This window comes from Monopterus albus, unplaced genomic scaffold (assembly GCF_001952655.1).
Source record: "Monopterus albus unplaced genomic scaffold, M_albus_1.0 scaffold41.1, whole genome shotgun sequence".
NCBI classification, from domain to species: domain Eukaryota; kingdom Metazoa; phylum Chordata; class Actinopteri; order Synbranchiformes; family Synbranchidae; genus Monopterus; species Monopterus albus.
This window is the reverse complement of record NW_018127921.1, coordinates 4519775-4526287: the sequence shown is the minus strand read 5'-3', so window position 1 is coordinate 4526287 and position 6513 is coordinate 4519775. Positions and strand designations below refer to the sequence as shown.

The 6513-nt window shown below is 39.1% G+C and overlaps 1 protein-coding gene across 2 annotated transcripts in view; it reads left to right on the top strand.

Moving 5' to 3' along the window:
• Positions 1-2526: 2526 nt before the first annotated feature.
• The window catches only part of rassf8b (Ras association domain family member 8b), a 20678-nt gene continuing 16691 nt past the window's right edge, over positions 2527-6513 (top strand). Inside the window, exons 1-2 of one of the 2 annotated variants that reach the window (XM_020599681.1) lie at positions 2527-2978; positions 5967-6033. The gene's annotated coding sequence lies outside the window, so the exon portion shown is untranslated. The remainder of the gene's footprint in view (positions 2979-5966; positions 6034-6513) is intronic. The other variant, XM_020599682.1, reaches the window with a different exon arrangement.

Here is a 6513-nt window from a genome sequence, read left to right as displayed (position 1 = left end):
CATTTGTGTAAATCTGTTGCTATGAATAATCTGTGTTAGAAACAACAAGCTATTTAATGAGGAAGTCACTTCAGCATCGTGTCACAACATAACTTTGAAAAATTACAGTTTTAGGGGTGAAAAAAAACATATTAGCATTAAGGTAATGTTTAGCACTTGTTACGAGGTCATTTAGCAGAAGCTACTGGCATTAGCTTTTGTAATCTGAGGTAGGTTGTTTATTTGTGAAATATAATTGGAAAAACATCCCAGCTTACACTGTTTATTAAATAGCATTTTATCAAGTGCCAGGTCAGATGTGTGTAGCATGTTTCATATTAAGTCTAGGTCTTTTACTCTTTATTTGAAAAGGATCAAATATTAGCAAGCTAATGTTGGTTTTGTCTATGATAGCTACACAAAATTTACACCTGACAGTTACTGGGTGGAATAAAAAAGAATCTCTCCGAAGTACTAGTCTGTGTAGTGCAACCCAGTTTTGATTTGGTGTTTAACTCTCCACTTAGTGAATGCTTTGAGGCTAAGTTTGAACTTAGGAGCTGGTGCTGATTAGACCTCTGATCTGATTTATACTTTATGGAATTGTGCAAAGAATCACACCAGATTTCACCCAAACAGGTACAACCAAACTCATAGGAAAGTAAGGATGTTCACTGATCAGGCAAAGTGAAACACCAGATTAAAAACTGTGTTTTTGGCTTGAACATTAATGACCAAATTTCTAAAATGCAGTATTTACATAGCAAAAGGGCAAAGGTGTTGCTGCTCCATTCGTTAACTCTACTGTTAACCTACAAGGTCTCTCAGATCTTCAAACCAGTTTCGTTTAGAGGTTCCTATGGCCAGATATAAACACTGGGGTGATTGTGCTTTTACTGTTGCAGCACCTAAATTGTGGAATAGTCTACCTTTTAATGTTAGATCAGCTACTGACCTGACCACTGTTAAATCCTTGCTTAAAATGTACTTATTTGCCTTGGCTTTTAATAGACAGTAGGGCCTGATGCATTCCCTTTATCGTGATTTTATTCTGGCTATGTAAAGTACTTTGGCCAAAGTACTTTACATACTTTTCCAACCATCGATCTCTCATAGCTTGATTGCCACACCAGCCAAAACATGTTGAGAATTAATCACACAGTGTAGATCTGTATAACAACCGAGTGCTATTAAAATTAAAGCTTGCCAGAAAAGGAATCATAATACGGGTTTTATTAAATTTATGAGTCGTGTAAAGACATTATCTACAAGATAGGTTTATGAGAGGCTGCTTGATAAGGCAGCAAAGATCAAATTATAAACTAGAATCAGCGACTGATTTTATTAAATTTGTCAAAAGCTGTGCACTAAAAATGCTCTTTTTCAGTTTGAGCAGGTCTGTATTATGATGTCGGGAGCTGGGCTGTGCTGAAATTACAGTTTACTGAAAAGCTTGCAGTAAGGTCATTTGTGACTTTGCCTGATCAGCACAACAGGCTCCTGTCACCATTTATACTGTGAGACATGAAGACATGAGCGTTGACTATAATTTAAAAAAAGACAAACTCATGCATTAAAAAATTTCAAGTGAAACAGCTCTGTCGCATGTAACTGTTCAAAAAAATCTCTGTAGTGCAGTTGCCTCTCATTGGTCATGTTAAAAATATACTGAAAAGAGAAGCTGTTTGGCTGTTACATGTACTATCAGAAAAAGAAAATGTACAGTGGGAATGTGTGCCTTTTATTTGCAGTCAAAAAAGACATGGTCTTGGGTTGAATAATAAACTCAGTTAAAGTAGGTCCTTGTATATTTTAAATAAAGAATTGAAAAATATACATACAGTATGCAGTAGACTAGTTTATATGATGTGGAAATTATATTTTCTTCTTAAAAAAACACTTAAGGGGATTCTGAAGATTCAGTGGGTTCAATCTTTGCAGTGGCTGCAGAGTAAACAATATATGCAGTCGAAGGATCCAACACTTGACTGCATCCCAGATGAGTGGCCCATCACCAGTGCAGATTTTTCCGGTCCATCATGCTTTGCGGCGTCCCAGTTTTGTTCCAACAAGGTCTCCCTCACTGACGAGCAGAGCGGCTGATGTTAAAAGCTCCTTACCGGATAACCGGGCGGACCTACGTTTACATTACTTGTGTTAAACATGTTGTTACAGAGGCAGGGGCTCCCTGTTCAAGACAGTCCAGAGAAATGTGCTGGGATAGCCTGTGCGCTGCTCTTTAACGGGTGTGGGACGACTAACCAAACGTACCTTGTCAAAACAAACAACCTAGTCCTCGTCCTTAAAGTCTTTTCTCTTGCAAAATCTCAAAATACAGTTTAAAAGCATGTTGTATAAAGCACAAACCTCACTTTTGTGTCACTGCTTGCCGGCATTTGTTTTCGATTATAGAACGCACTCGTTGGGGTAAAAACACCCACTACGCATGTGGTTTTCACCGACCGTCAAGTACGAGCGGCCTCCGGCCTCAGGGGGGCGGCAGTGAGTCCACTGCTGCTTGGTGCACCAGAAAGAGACGAAGCAGACGCCGCACTAGAAATGACATTAAGATATGTCAGATAAAGATGAGATGTGTGTCTTTTTGGACGTGTTTTCAAACAATGTGTTTTACTTCTACAAGAGAAAACACATTATGGGTGACAACCAACTGCTCGCTTTTGCTAATGTTCGTCTGGATAATCGCCCCACTCCCGTTTAAGAGCAGCGCACAGCTTCTCCCCAGCACTTTTCTCATGAAGTTTCCAGGGCTGTGTACCATTCTGTGAGACAATTCGAGCAGGACAAGGCGGGGGTTGTGCGCACACCGCAACTGTGCAGGCGCGGGTAGGCTCGGAATAAACAGGATCTCCTACAACTGGCCCGCATAACACTCGGAGGGAAGTAACGGATTTTATGCCAAAGAGAAATACTGATGCTACAGCACAACAGGACAATTTTAAATGCTCTGACACACCGTGATCTGCGGCTTGCTAGAAGAGGTATGTTTTAGGTTTTACACAGGGTTGAGTGCAGTCGATTTTTCTGCTGTGGCGTGAAAGCGTTAGTCAAGCGAACATTTAAAAGCTGCTGGCTTTAAAACAATGCCGTATGCTATTACATTACCTCAGTTACATCAGCTCATTGTGAATTTAAGTTTGTTATATATGTGGAAAACAGCAGAGAAAATACAGAAGTTGCATAACTTTATTTTGCAAGGTCAGATTCATTCACGTGTTTCCCCTCATTCTCCTATTTAAACTCCAATGCGCCGATAAAATGTGGCACATAATGCCCTATTTTACTCGTAGTTCATATTTCACACAGGAGTACAACCTTAAATGGAGTGACAGCGGTGTTCCTGACAGGACTTCCCACAGAGTAACATACCTGATTCTTGAGCCAGCAGGAAGTGAGTGAATGAAGGGTCAGTGTGCGAGTTCACCTGCACAAAGTGATGGACACAATGGCAAAACTCGTTCACGGATAGTGTGTTTGTAGTAGAAATTCTCAGCTATACAAAAAACACTAGAATTTGTCACTTGCGCACAGGACAATAAAACACAAAAGCGGTTTATTCCCTTTGCACAACAACATTTGGCTGCAAGTTTTTATTCTGACAATGTATTCTTCTTTGTGTTATTTAGATGTTAGCAACTTAACATGCCACCCATTTTCATAGAGGAAGAATAATTTTAAAACCCTGATGCCATGGGCACCATGTCTTAATGTGTTCAGTTTTATATCAGTGTTTCAAGACAGTACATGCTTTACATACAGTAACAATGTTCTGAGCTGTGCCCATTAGATTACGACAAATTAACATTGTGATCTGCTTATTATTATCATTTTGATCTGTTAATCCTTTGGTCTGTAAAATGTCAAACTATAGAAATGCCTGTCACTTTCATAAAGCCCAAGGTGATGGTGATGATTTCTAATTTTGACCTGAAAAAAATTTGTAAAGATATAAAGTTTATATCAGAAAGATTTCTTGTTTTATTATGAAACAGTTGCTGGTTACTTAAAAAAAATCGTTCAGCTATTATCTTAAAGTATACTTTGTGACTTCTCTAAACTTCCCATCCATTTGGGCAAGTAAACCAAACTGAACATCCTGATCACAGTTACAAAGCCTTCTGTTTCTCCCTCTGTCGTCATCATCATTTAATTTATTGATTTGGCCTTTCTTCCTCATAGCTATGTGATTCCATGTTGTCAGTACTTGAGTCTAAGATCAGACCAATGCCAATTCAGTTTGGCTTGCACCTGCTGAGGTTAACATTTCATGCGGCTATTTTTAGCCTCGCTAGTGGCATGGCTCCAGCAGTGGTTGTCCGTCAGGGCCAGCAAGGCCTTCTCTGCTGGCCTAAACACTATCAGAGGCACTGATAGTGATTTACAACCGAAATTCTAATATTTGTTCCGCGAAATTGTATTAATTTATTCCCAACAGTCTATTCTCTTAATTTTGTAGCATTTCTCTTGGCTGCACTGCTTTCATTATGTGGAAATTAGTTTGGAGTTGTCTTAACTGGGTTTTTTGCTTTAGTAAAAACGGTATTCACCCTCAATACGCGAAACACCTCTTTCTCTGTAATGCCACACTTTATTACATTGCGTTTTTGTATAGCATTGATGGTTTCTATAATTGCGACGTACAGTGGTGGTTGTAGCGGTACCCCTTTGCTTTAGTGCCGCTTTACGGTGCAGGTCTTATGCAGTAAGTGTGACACGACATAAACAAGTTCCACAGTCCAGTTCTTGGTTTTTACGAAGGGTTTACTAAATAAAAATAAACATACAAATAAAACGTTTCCTGGTTGACAAATTACTTGCTTATAACTCGGTCAGAAAAACTGTGTGCTCAGAGCCTGACCGTCCAAACCTTCCAAAAAACAAAAAACACATCCGGTCACATGGTTAACAAACAACAATATGCCATAACATAACATGTCTAGAGCACATTGTATAAAACAAACTTATTATTCCAAAACATAAAGCTATGTTGGCTATGTTTTCTTAATAACTACGTAAACTAAACATTTTTCAGATTGGCTCTTACAGTGGTATTAAGAGGTGAATTAAGTCGGGTAAGCCCCCACTGAAGGCCCAGGTACCAAATGCACGGCCCACCACTGGGCTCCAGGGATGACATTGTCAGTCAGACCGAAGTATCTCAACTACTCCTGGATACATTGTCATGAAATTTAGTAAAGACATTCATTGTTCCCAGAGGATGAACCGTTATGATTTAAGTAATCCTCTGACTTTTTATTTAGTGCCATCAGGTCAAAATTTCACATTTTCAACTTTGTTTTATAATCAAATACCTTTGAAACCAAGGAGATTCATATTAACTGAACTTTGTTTTTAGATAAACATGGTAAACACTAAACCTGATTAAAAACAAGAATGGCATGTTAGCATATTATTATATTGAGGATGTTAGCACTCTGATATTAGCATTTAGCTCATAACACTGCTGTGACTAGGCACAGCCACAGAGTTTCCTGCATGGCAAGTGTGACTACTTTACTTTATGGAGCACATTTGTATAACAGTTATGTGTAGTAACTGAGGTGTTTGAGGTAAATGAAGTACTTCTGCAGCTTCTCTCAGCTCTGAGCATTTGACTTTTCACTCTTTCTGTTTGACAAGCATTAATAATTGTGTGCAGATGACTTTAGGCTGTGTAGAGCATTGTTTTAATATAAAAATATATTTTGCTGGCTTGAGCGAAAGATAAATTTACCTATTGGAGGTCAGCTAAACAATATGACCACTCCACTGATGTTAATCTCTGCCAAGAGTGCAATATTGAGATATTTCAGCAGCACCTCACTTAATCCTGAGTTTGAGAAACACCCTGCTGAAGTACACCCCTTCATGTTTTCTCACACACCTCATCCGGAGGAGACAAAGAGAAAGTGACAGGAAAGCATGGGTTGCTTCTTAATTGTTGGTGATTGTTTGGTCTCCTTTCCCAGACTGTTCCCTCCAATCAATCCAGTCATCTGTATAAGGCTTGGACAACGCCAGAGCTGTGTTGCCATGGTGAGGGATTGTTTGCATCCAGCCATGCCACTAGCCATGTGGACACACACACACACACACGCACACGCACGCACACGTCTTTATGCCTTTGTGTGGCCCACGTTCTGTGACTTCTTTGTGAGGGCCACCACTTCTACTATAGCTACAATGGTGCAAAACACAAATCTATCATGAGGTGGCAATAGAGAATCAAAATGTCACTTCAGAATTCAGAAAACTTGAAATAAAAAAATCTTTTTCTTCTACATGTATGAGGACTGGAGCCTGTTGCCAAGCAGATTTGGTGAACTGGACCTTCTGTCACAAAGCACCAAAACAATGCATGTTATATCACCAGATTTTAGCAGATCTTTCATAACTGTCCCATCTTGCTTTCCTGGTTAAACCAAACCACAGCATTACAGAGACAGAAGCATGTGGTTTTTAATTTTGTCAATGTAAAGTGTATTTAAATTTGATTGTATTTACATCTATTAAAAA